This window comes from Erinaceus europaeus, chromosome 2, assembly GCF_950295315.1.
Source record: "Erinaceus europaeus chromosome 2, mEriEur2.1, whole genome shotgun sequence".
In the NCBI taxonomy this organism is placed as follows: Eukaryota; Metazoa; Chordata; class Mammalia; order Eulipotyphla; family Erinaceidae; genus Erinaceus; species Erinaceus europaeus.
The window spans coordinates 189,112,548-189,125,472 of NC_080163.1; the positions used below are offsets into that span (position 1 = coordinate 189,112,548).

Genomic DNA, 12,925 nt, shown 5'->3' on the forward strand with positions numbered 1-12,925 from the left:
TGTCTGTTATGATATCTCCTCTTTCATTTACTATCCGATTTATTTGGGTCTTCTCCCTTTTTTGTTTTGTGAATAAATAATTTTTTAAAAGCCTACAAAGAGCACTTTTTCTATCTAATGTGCAGACACTAATGCACGATCACAAATATCATGAAAAATCAAGAAAATCTGACACCACCAAAAAAAAAAAAAACCTAATAAACCTGTAATGACTGGCCCTAAAGAAATGGAGGTTTATGACAAAATGATTCAAATAATCCTCTTAGAGAAATTCACAGATAATCCTCTTTAAAAAACTCATTACTTTTTTTTTTCTAACTCCAATATCACTTTATTGAGGAAATATTTACTTACAAGACTTTCGTTATCTCAAGGGGACATTTCTACATCTCCTCAAGAGAGGTATCCACATATTTACCCCTCAGCCAAACCATCATTTTGTTCCCCCATCAAGATAAGTCCTCAGCCTCCCCTTTGTGCTCCTCCCTTTCCCACTTCTGAGTCCCTGAATCTGCTGTGACAGACTATTCATTAAAATTCACTCTGGGGAGTTCAGCGGTAGCACAGCGAGTTAAGGGCATGTGACTCAAAGCACAAGGACCAGAGGAAGGATCCCGGGTGGATCCCCCAGCTCCCTACCTGCAGGAGAGTCACTTCACAGGCAGTGAAACAGGTCTGCAGGTGTCTATCTTTCTCTCCCCCTCTCTGTCTTCCCCTCCTCTTTTCATTTCTCTCTGTCCTATCCAACAATGATGACAACAATAGTAACTACAATAATCAAACAACAATGACAACAAAAGGGAATAAATAAATAAACAAATAAATTTTTTAAAATTCACTCTGTGTTTTTCTTTGCTTTGTTTCTTAAATCCCAGAGTCTGTGAGTGAAATCATCTAGTATCCATCCTCCTTTTGGCTTTTTTTTCCTAGTGCACTGTTCAGCTCTGGTTTATGGTGGTGTGGGGGATTAAACCTGGGATCTGGGAGCCTCAGGCATGAGAATCTGTCTTCACAGCCATTATGCTATCTCCCCCACCCCATTCTGGCTTTTCTCATTCAGCATAATTCCCTCCAGTTTTATCTATGTTGTAGTTAAGGACAATATGTTATCCTATCTTGAAGCTATGTAGTAAACAAATTCATTTTTTAGAGAAAACATGGATAGGCACCTTTAAAAAATCAGTAAAATAGTGAGGAAAATGAACTAAATAGGACCCCTTAAAAAATAACATAAATCTTTGTATTGAAGTATACCATGACTGAGCTGAGTAATTCACTCACTGCAGAGCTACGAGATAGCCTCAACCAAGCAGAAGGAGAAAAAAAATAAAAGTGAGCTAGAAGACAGGTATTTTGCAATTGTCCAGTCAGAAACAAATGAAGAAGGGTGAAGAAAGTAAATGATGTCTGTGATGTCTTTAAGAGAAATGAACGTTATTAAAATGTCGGGCCAACTTTTTCAGATGAGAAAGACAGAAAGATATCATAGCACCAAAGTTTCCTTCAGTGAGTTGGGGGATGGGCTTGAGCCTGGGTCATGAGATAACAAGCTTGACCTTTTTATGTCCATATTTTTGCATCAACAGGTAAAGATCATGCATAATGATGGAGAAAGATTTGGGTGGGGGCACATTTGATTGAGCTTACACATTACCATGTGCAAAGACCCAGGTTCAAACCCCCTGTTCCCACCTACAAGAAGGAAACTTCAGTTCAATGATTCAGATGTCTCTTTCTCTTTATCTTTCCCTCACTATCTCCCCCTCCCCTCTCAATTTCTCTCTGTCCTATCAAATATAAGGAAAAAAAAAAACTAAAGCAGAAAAAAAAGAGGAGGAAGGGGAGGAGGAGAAGGAGGGGAAAGGGAAGAGGCAGGGGAAGGAAAGGAAAAGGAAGAAGAAGAAAAAGAAGAGAAGGAGCAGGAGAGAAGGAAAGAAGCTATATGTGGACAATGGAGTGGTGTGCAGACACCTACCACAAGGAGATGACAGCCAGAGTCAACAACTGTCCTATAAATCATTAAAATAACTAAAAGATAAAGAAAAGAGGGATAAAACCTTGATCTTCAGAACAGAAAACGCAAGTAGAATATGAACTGGAATCGGTGTATTGCACCAAAGTAAGAAGTTGGGGGGGGGAGAATACAGATCCAAGAAGGATGACAGAGGATCTAGTGGGGGTTGTAGTGTTACATGGAAAACTGAGAAATGTTATGCATGTACAAACTATTGTATTTACTGTTGAATGTAAAACATTAATTCCCCAATAAAGAAATTTAAAAAAAACACATTGATCTTGTTAATTCTTTAATTACAAGGAGTGCCAACCACACTGTATGCATTTTCCCAGGACTTCAATGTCCCTACTCTCTAATTTATCTTCAAGTCAAGGATGACTCAAGAGTTGAAATCGGCTCAGAAATTGTTGAAATTCTCAAATGCCATCCAAATACAATAGCCACATGCAAAAATAAATAAAATAAAATAAAATAATAAAAAGAGGCCAAGCTCATTAAGAGAGCCCAAAGCCATACCGTTCCCAGCAGTTGAGTGTGAACTTTATTTAAGGATTATAGGGAACATGTTATTAGCAAATTGAGGTTTATGTGAACGGATTGTGCTCAAAACCAGTCTGTTCTTGTCCCTTTGACTCTTCCCAACACTTTGCCTGCTAGACTACAAGATTGTGCCATAATTAAGAGATCTGCTTTTGTAAACAGACCTAGATTCCAGCTGTGACTCAGCAGCTTCCTCCTCTGCTGGCTGTTGATTATAACAAAACCTGTTTTGCAGAGCTTCTGAGAATAATTAAATGAGAAAATGCCTGCAACTCACCCAGCAGGGTTATTGGCACAAGTCATTCAGTAAACATTAGCTCTTGTAACAAGTATACTCTGTATTATTAGCTGCCCTGTTACAAGATGCCATTAACTTCCTTTCTGCTACTATGCCCCCCTTCCCCAAACAGTTTCCTGAATAAAATCTCTTTGGCATAAACACCCATTTTCAACCTAAAGTGCTTCTTTTCTCAACATAAATCCCAAGATATCTTTTGAATGTCAGCTTCACAATATCAGACATTGGACTGTTACATTGACTTAGTACTTAGAACTGTCTGGCCTGGTAGGGAAGACAGCATAATGGTTATGCAGAGACTTTCATGCCTGAGGCCCTGAAGTCTCAGATTCAATCCCCAGAACCACTTTAAACCAGAACTGAGTAGTACTCTGGTCTCTCTGTTTTTCTCCCTTACTATCTCTCATTAAAGTAAAACAAAATTTTAAAAGAACTGTGCTTGGCCTAAACTAGACATAGTAGTTAAAAAATATTTTAAAAAGTTAAGTAGTGGTAGTAGTAATGTAACAGTTGCTTAATGAAGGAGCCTCCTAAGCAGATCTTAACTTCATTTCCCAGTTCTACTCAGGCTCAGTTCTCCTGTGAGTCCACAGCTTTCCCTAAGGCTTCCTCTCAGGAAGCTGACTTTTCCACCATCCCCCAGGAGCCTTTTATGAGTAGGGAGGGGGGTCAATACTGCACCTCCCTTCTCACTGCCACTGGGCATCCTGGGCACAGACACAGCCAGTGCTTCTAAAGCCTGTCAGCTGACTCCAACACCAGGGTCCATCTATAGGGTCAGAATGCATCCAAGGCCTTTGCTCGTGACCATGGTCATGGCGGCTGAGCCTTTCAGTCCAGGTGCCACAGTGACACACTGTGATCCTCGGGATTCTGTGATGCTCTCTGTAAGACTATTGATTTGGAGTGTGTGTGTGCGTGTGCGTGTGTTCTTCTTGTTGTTGTTGTTACTGTTTTTCTGGTTTGGTTTGGTTTAGTTTGGTTTTTTACCAGAGCACTGCTCAGATTTGGCTTTCTGTGGCATGGGGGATTTAACTTGAGACCTCAGAGCCTCAGGCATGAAAGTGTTTTGCAAAAACTGTTTCTAAATGTAGTGAACATGTAACCATAGAGATCAAAGTGCACCTGCATAGTATGATAAGACAGAAACATATGTATAAGTAGGATAAGACATCAACCCTAACTTGATTGGCCAATGGAAGTGTAACCTTAAAACCAGAGGCAAGCTAGTATAAATAGAGGCTCAGAAACCAAGGTGAATGAAGCACCTTCACCACTACTAACCGGGATGCTGCCGGTGCTGCTGAAGACACTTAGGCACACACAGCTAGGCTAAGTAGCTGCTTCCCCAGCTTCCAGAGACCCTCGCTCATCTGGTCGCGCCAGTTGACGAAGGACCTCCAGTCCGGCAACACAGCAGCTGGTGACCACGTTGTGATCCTTGCCTATGAAAAGCTACTGAGTAAGGAGAGGTATCGGGTTGACTGTGTCTTGTGTGAATTGTGTGACCCTTCTCTGGCATCTAAATAAGTAAAGACTTATTGCTGTCCTTGACATGCTCTCCAAGTGAGTCCTTACTCTTATACCTTGCTCGTGACACTAAGACCTTGTGAGAACTCTGGAGACTATCTTCGGGAGGTAGAAGGATGGGGACTCAGAACTTTGGTTGTAGGTGTGGTGTGGAACTATACCCTATAATCTTATAATCTTGTAAACCACGGCTAACGACAAGTAAGAAAAGGGGGTGTCATTTGCATAACAATCACGTTGTCTCCCTAGTCTCTACTCATCTGTTGTTTCAGGGAGCAGTGCTCTGCCTGGGCTCAGATACACATCTCTGAAATGTCATTTCAACTATTTTTGCTCCGGGTGGCAACATTTGGAGTTTTACGGCATGATGTCCCAGTCTCTGACTCTCTCCTCTTTGACATTTAGCCACCACTGCCATCCTATGCTATCGTGACATTAATTCTGCTTTCCTGGGCCTAAAGGTCAGAAAATCTGGCAATTCTCTGTCTGGGTTCCAGCCAGGCCTAAAACATAGGCTTATCTTCAAGCCCAAAGCTGTCACAAACAAGAAATTCCCTTTCCCCACCACCTTTCAGTATCTTCCTGCTTTTTTTTTTTTTCACTCCCTGATGATTACAGAGAAATGGGGTTTTGTTTTAACATTCTGTTCTAAGATTACAGTTGTTTTGGGGATGCTTGATCTAGCAGGAGCTATTCAACAGCTGCTGTGAGCATCAGAATCTCCTCAGAGGCATTTTCCTTTTTTCTTTTTTTTTTTTTTTCCCACCAGGGTTATTGCTAGGGCTCGGTGTCTAAATGGGATGCATTGGATTGACCTTCTCGTGGTGCATCCCGTGAGTACCCATTCATTGGGGAAACTGACGATCCTTCCTAGCCGACTGAATCCACATGGATCCCAGTCACTTTCAAAGCCAGCAACAAGCATCTCCTGACAGCTTTCAACCTGACGCTGTTGACTGGCTACGGAAGAAGGGCAAACGCTAGAAGAAGAAAAGTGTCTAAACAATGAATCCACCACCACTTCCTTTACTTTTCTTTTTTCTTTTTTTTTCCCTCCCCGCCGCCGCCCCCTTTTTTCTTTTTTTTTAAATATGTATTTATTCCCTTTTGTTGCCCTGTTGTTTTATTGTTGTAGTTATTATTGTTGTTGTTGGATAGGACGGAGAGAAATGGAGAGAGGCTCAAACTGGAATCCTTACGCTGTCCTTATGCTTTGTGCCACCTGCACTTAAGCACTGCACTACCGCCCAACTCCCTATTTTTTTCTTTTTTTAATATTATTTATTTATTCCCTTTTGTTGCCCTCATTGTTTTATTGTTGTAGTTACTGTTGTTGTTGCTGGATAGGACAGAGAGAAATGGAGAGAGGAGGGGAAGACAGAGAGGGGGAGAGAAAGACAGACACCTGCAGACCTGCTTCACCACTTGTGAAGCGACGCCCCTGCAGGTGGGGGGGGAGCGTTGAACCCGGATCCCTATGCCAGTCCTTGTGCTTTGCGCCACGTGTGCTTAACCCGCTGCGCTACCGCCCAACTCCCCCTATTTTTTTCTTTATGATAGAGATAGAAATAGAAGAAGAGATGGGGAGAGAGAGGAAAAGAAAAGCACATTCAGCCGGCTCCGTGGCTCATGAAGCTTCCACCCTGCAGGTGGGGGCTGGAGGCTCAAACCCAGGTGCTCGCACATGCTAACTCGTGTGTGTTACCATCTGCACTACTGCCTGTCCCCCAGCACTTCTAACTAGAACACCTTCCACCTTCTAGTAAGAACGTTCCTGGGCCTACCAAATAGCTCACTTGGATAGTGCACTGCTTTTGCCATATGCACAACCCAGGTTCGAGCCTGGCCCCCACTGCATTGAAGGAACCACTGGTGCTGTGGTCTCTTGCACCCTCTCTCTTTTTCTGTCTCTTTATCTCACTCTCTCTATCTGAAAAAGTCATCCCAAAATACAACTCTAATTTTTTATTCCAGGTTACAGAGAAATTTTTCAAGGATCACAAACTATCAGAGAATATTTTCTGGTGCTTACAAAAAGAAAATTTAGGAAGGGGTGGGAAATAGCTCACCTGCCTAAATTAATTAGTGCTTTACAAAATTCTAAGATTACAGGGAGCATACATAAAAAGGCACGCAGCTCACAAGAGAGAAGAGGGGTGGGGTGACTTGTGGAAAGAGCAAGGGGGCTGGGCAGTGGTGCACCTGGTTAAGCATACACATCACAGTTCACAAAGTCCTGGGTGCAAGCCCCAGTCCCTACCTGGAGTGGGAAATGGGGGGGCTTCATGAGTGGTCTCTCTCCCTCTTTTTTCTTTCTTTCTTTCTTTTTTGTTTAGCAATTTATTTATATATTTATTGGATAGAGACAGAGAAATTGAGAAGGTAGAGGGAGAGACAGAGAGACATCTGCAGCATTGCTTCACCACCTGCGAAGCTTCCCCCACTGTAGGTGAGAAAGGGGGCTTGAACCCGAATCCTTGTGCCTTGCAACATGTGTACTCAACCAGGTCCACCACCACCAGGCCCCTCTCTCCCTTTCTAGCTCCCCCTCCCCTCTCAATTTCTGTCTCTACCCATAAATTAGTTAATTAATTAATTATTTAAAGAGAGGGAAGGTGTCAGGGATGAGGAAGAGCTAAGTCCTGTGCAGAGCTTCCTGTGCACCCAGACCCTCCCCACACACAAGCTGAGGCTGAGTCTGACCCAGTCTAACACCCACCCACCCCCACCCCACCCCCACCAAGAAGACACCTGCAGCAGCAGCTTCCTAGTCACAGCTGGGTGAGGTGAGAGAGGTCTAGCTGTGCTCAGGCTCCTCCTCCTCCTCCTCCTCCTCTTTCCCTTCTCCTTCTTTGTTCACTTCCCCCTACTCCTCCTCTCCCTCTTTACAGACTTTCAGAGCAGAGAAGGCTGTGTGCTCTCAGATCCTCGCACCAGCTCCTGTCCAGCTAAGCACATCTGCTTCTTATCTAGTGCTTAGCCCCGTGGACACCATGGCACTCACTCTCTGAGCCCTGCATACGGTGCTGTCAGCACCCCAGAGAGCACACAGAAGGAGGCCACCTGTCGAAGGTCATGTAGCAAAGAAAGGATAGGTCAGGACTCTGGTCTATGTCTTAGCTTGCTTTCAACCATGAGACTCATGCCTAGAAAAAGAAATCGAGGCCCAGGCTTCCCCATGGGCACCCTTATGAGGCCCATCCCCAGCCACAAGGACCCTGCCCTGAGTCAGCAGGTCAGGCTTGTGATGACACACACTGCCAGGCTCCATCCAAGACCAAGGTCATCAGCAGGCAAGTTCACTTGATCTCTCTGTCCTCAAGTCCCCTGGTTGTATCACAGAAGCTGGTACCATACTCCTCGATAAACAGTCCACCTGCCCCTCAATTTCTCCCTCCCTCAAAGAATACAGGGGAAGAGGAGGGGAGCAGGCTTGAGGCCAGGCCAGGTGTAGACTGCCCAGGGGGGTTAGGGATACTGGTACTGGTACCATTCCAGCCCACGCTAATCCTCCTGCCCTCCTCCTCCCCCATCCAAAACCAACAAACAACTGACCTCCTGATGCTTTGTTCCCTGCCCTTTGTTCCCTCCACACAGAACTCAGAGCCCAGAGGCCTAAAGCACTCTGAGCAAGATGCCAGCCCTGGCCTACCAACACCTGCTCAAGATTAGAGAGAGGCAGGGCTGCCCAATGCAGGTGCACTTAGGGTCCTGCTCAGGCCCACACAAGGCCACTCTCAGGTGCCTACACCTGAGATGCTGGACCTGACCTCAGAGCTGGCAAGGTGCCACCCTCCTGCCTTCCTCGGCCCTCTGGCAGAGCCCTCTGACACAGGGAGGCTCCACCTTGTGCTGGCTCCTAGGGCTCTGCCAGCTGGTCATCACTCTTAGCCTGGCCTCGGTGCAAGCTCACTGCCAGCACAAGCCCCTGGTCCTGCCCCGTCACCCTGATGTCAACAACAGAGCCTTCTGGTGCCTTGTCTGTGCCCAGGCAGGTGCCCATCTCACAACTGCCCCACATCAGAGGCAGCAGGGAGACAGGATTGCCAGGGGTCCCTCTTGAGTCCATATGGGACTGCTCTCAGCACCCACCTATGCTACAGCTGATTTCCATCGGCACCAGGCTAGGCCAGGGCAGACAATGCAAGAAGAGAGGGAGAGGGTTCAAATCCCAGGGCACACACTCACTGCCAGTGTGAGCTCAGGCGAGCATCTTTAGGGAACACTGGTTAAAAAAAAATCTGAACAGATTTTTTAAATAATTTATTTTATTTTTTAACTTTGTTTTATTTGATACGACATAAATGAATTTCGAAGGAGGTGGGAGATAGGGAGAGAGACAAACAGGGAGACACCTGTAGCCCTGCTTCACTGCTTGTGAAGCTTTCCCCCTGCAAGTGGGGGTCAGGGGATTGAACCTAGGTACTTATGCACTGTGATGTGTTCACTTAACCAAGGGCACCACCACTTACCACCACCTGCCCCCCACACACACACCTTTATTTTTTACCAGAGCTTTGGTTTATGGTGATGCAGGGGATTGAACCTGGGATTTTGGAGCCTCAGGCATGAAAGTCTCTTTGCATCACCATTATACTATCTAACTCCCCATCCCATCGTTCGAACAGATTCTTCATTAAAGAAGATATACAGCTGCCCAACAGTCACATGAATACTCAAAGTCACTGCTGATCAGAGTAATACCAATCAAAACAATGAAATGCCACCTCACACCTATGAGAATGACATAAATGGAGGCAAAAAGAAAGAGAGAGAGAGAGAGAGAGAGAAAAGAAATAACCAATGGAAGTGAGAATGTGGAGAAAAAGGAAAAATACACATTGATGGTGGGAAAGTGAATTGATGAGTCCCTATGGAAAACAGTCTGCAATGTCTCAAAATATGAACAGCAGACTTGCAGTGCAATTCTGCTCCTAGGTGTCTCTCTGAGCAACACATAAGCGCTTATTCAAAGAGGTAAGTACAAATACAACGCCACGGGTAATAGCCAAGGTTTGGGACAATTCTAGAGCCTGAGAGCTAAGGAATGGATAAGAAAGATGTGGTATCGGGGCCAAGTAGTGGCACACCTGGTTGAGCACACGTGTTGCAATGAGCAAAGACACAGGTTTGAGCTTCTGGTCTCCACCTACAGGGGGGAAAGCTTTGCAAGTGGTGAAGCAGTGTTGCAGGTCTCTCTGTCTCTCTCCCTCTCTATCACCCCCTTCCCTCTCAACTTCTGGTTATCTCTATCCAATAAATAAATAAAGATAATATCAAAAAATAAAGAAATATGTGGTACCTAAACATAAAGGAATACTATTCCAAGGTAAGAAGAAATGTGCTCTTGTCTTTTGCTATTAACATTAATGTAACTGGAAGGAGGGGATTTACATGAAGAGAAATAGGCCAGTAAGAGAAAGACAAATAGTGGAGAAATGAAACAGGGCAAAGGAATCAATAGGGTGAAATACCAATAAACCCTTCATCTGTCTCAGTAGATTTGAAGATATTAATGGGGAATAAGAAGGTAATAAAAAGGGGTGTGGGAGGGAGATAGTATAATGGTGATGCAAAAAGACTTTCATGCCTGAAGCTCCAAAGTGTTAGGTTCAGTCCCCAGCACCACTATAAGCCAGAGTTGAGCATTACTCTGGGGAGAAGGAAAAAAAAAAAAAAAGCTAGGGCACAGTGCCCTATAGTGGAGAAAAAGAAAAAGTACTTTAATAATGGATGAGGTGTAATGGCACATATCAATATTGGCAGAGGTCTGGAGCAGACAACATAATGGTTATGCAAAGAGACTCTCATGCCTGAAGCTCAGAAGTCCCAGGTTCAGTCCCCAGCACCACCATAAGCCGGAGCTGAACAGTGCTCAGCAGAGGGAAAAAGAACTCAGTATTTGGGGGAGATGTGAAACTGTACCCAGGAGACAATACTGTCTTGTAGCCCATCATTCCCTGTTTAGGTAGCTGGTATATGAAAACACCATACTGGTGGTTAGTGTAGCCTCTGTCCCACCTCTCCTCCTCCTGCCAACTGAGCCCATGAAGGACTCCCCTTCTGTTGTGGAAGGGAGTCGAAGGTTCACTCAAATGTGACTCTAGACTTCCACCTCCTTCCCAGCCAGAGCCAGGCAGACCTAACACCAGCTCACTGTGACGTTCTGCTGAGGATTCGAAGCCTCCAGAGCCAGAGTATCCATAGCCTGAGCTCAGAACCTGGATGACTCTCCTCACAGTGCTCCTTTAGGAACCCCACATCCTCAGCTCAGGGCTCTTCCTTACCCCCCACCCTCAAACCCATCCCTTACCAGTTGCTGTGTCTCCGTATGTGTATTCCTGGAGGCCAGTTGCTCTGTGTCTCCGTGTATTCCCCGGGGGCCAGTTTCTGTTTTTGTTTGTTGATTGTGTGTCTCCTTTGTTTAACCCTTCATCCTGCAGGAACCCAGAATCATGGGACAAACATCTTCAACTCCATTAACTATGGAGTTAGACCATTTTAAATCATTTAAATCTAGAGCCCACAATTTAAGTTTAAGTGTTAAAAAAAAAAAAAAGGTAAACTAATGACTTTTTGTTTCAGCAAATGGCCTGAGAAACATTAATTTTAAAGTAAAAGTCTAAGTATTTAAGGTGACAATTCTTCATCTCCAAACTGTAATGCAAATTACCTATGTATTTTGCTGAAAAGGTTCCAGCACATTTTGGAAGGCCCCCCAAATGCCCTGTGAACTGTTTTCTGGAAATTGGTCCACAGAAATTTAGCATTTGTCTGACACTGTGGATGTTCTGAAAAACATTGTCACTAATGTGTGTTAACTCTCTAAGTAACTGGAGTTTGTTTAAAGTTTAAAGTAAAATTTAGTTAAACTGAATTTGGTTTGAAGATCTTGGCTTACAGGGATTGCTACAGTAGGTTAAATAAGATAATCTTTAAATTTATGTTCTTTAAAATTCAAACAGAGCCTCTTAAGTTAGGTATCCAACTTAAGAGGATGTGTCTTGATCTTGACTGTGTGACAAATGGCAAAAAGGTTATTGATAAGTGAAAGTTTTCAAATACCTTCTCAACTAAAGAGGTAGAACTGGCCTGGGTGAGTGAAAGATAACACAATGGTTATGTTAATGATCTTCTCGCCTGAGGCTTTTGCTCTTATTTTCCTCATTATATCTTTCTGCTTTAAAATATATATATATGGTTTAAGACACTGGTTAAATGCATGTGGCACAAAGTTCAAGGACTGGCATATGGATCCCAGTTTGAGTCCCCAGCTCCCCACCTGCAGGGGAGTTGCTTCACAGGCAGTGAAGCAGGTCTGCAGGTGTGTATCTTTCTCTCCTCCTTTCTGTCTTCCCCTCTTCTCTCCATTTCTCTCTGTCCTAACCAACAACAATGACATCAATAACTACAACAATTAAAAAAACAAGGGCAACAAAAGGGAATAAATAAATAAAAATTTTTAAGCAAATATTGGTTATTTCAAGGGAGCTTCTAAGGAAATAGTTAGAGCTAAAAAAAATAAGTAGATAAAGAGAATACAAAAGAGGCTGGAGATAAGTCTCACCCGACTAATAAGGTAAGAGAAAAGGATCTGGAGCCTTCTGCCCCGCCTGTTGTCTAGCCTCAGCCCTGTAGCCCTGATGAACAGCTGCCATTAGAAGAAAAATTAAATTTAACTGCTGGTGGGAATGTCAATTGGTCCAACCTCTGTGGAGAACAGTCTGGAGAACTCTCAGAAGGCTAGAAATGGACCTACCCTATGATCCTGCAATTGCTCTCCTGGAGATATATCCTAAGGAACCCAAGACATCCATCCAAAAAGATCTGTGTACACATATGTTCTTGGCAGCACAATTTGTAATAGAAAAAACCTGGAAGAAACCCAGGTGTCCAACAACAGATGAGTGGCTGAGCAAGTTGTGGTATATATACACAATGGAATACTACTCAGCTGTAAAAAATGGTGACTTCACTGTTTTCAGCCGATCTTGGATGGACCTTGAAAAATTCATGTTAAGTGAAATAAGTCAGAAGCAGAAGGATGAATATGGGATGATCTCACTCTCAGGCCGAAGTTGAAAAACAAGATCAGAAAAGAAACACAAGTAGAACCTGAAATGGAATTGTCGTATCGCACCAAAGTAAAAGACTCTGGGGTGGGGGTGTGTGGGGAGAATACAGGTCCATGAAGGATTCAGAGGACCTAGTGGGGGTTGTATTGTTATATGGGAAACTGGGGAATGTTATGCATGTACAAACCATTGTACTTACTGTTGAATGTAAAACATTAATTGCCCAATAAAAAAAAAGAAAAAGAAAAAAAAAGAAAAATTAGATTTAAAAGGCGAGACAGCTGCCTATAATCATGAATGATTAGTAATGTTAAAATGTTGTGATGTGTAAAAAAGTTTTTTTCAGATAAGACTTATCTGAAAAGGCTCTTTGCTTTTACATGTGATTCTGGCCTCCACTCTGTGGGAATAGGATCTGAAATCTGGACATAACAGTCCTCTTCCTCGTTGGCTATGTCCCAAGGT

General features: G+C 43.7%; 1 long non-coding RNA gene across 1 annotated transcript in view; it reads right to left on the bottom strand.

Moving 5' to 3' along the window:
- Positions 1-12,925, bottom strand: part of LOC132536823 (uncharacterized) — a 298,410-nt gene that overhangs the window by 283,745 nt on the left and 1,740 nt on the right. Inside the window, exon 2 of the long non-coding RNA XR_009548361.1 lies at positions 10,699-10,822. This is a non-coding gene — a long non-coding RNA (uncharacterized LOC132536823). The remainder of the gene's footprint in view (positions 1-10,698; positions 10,823-12,925) is intronic.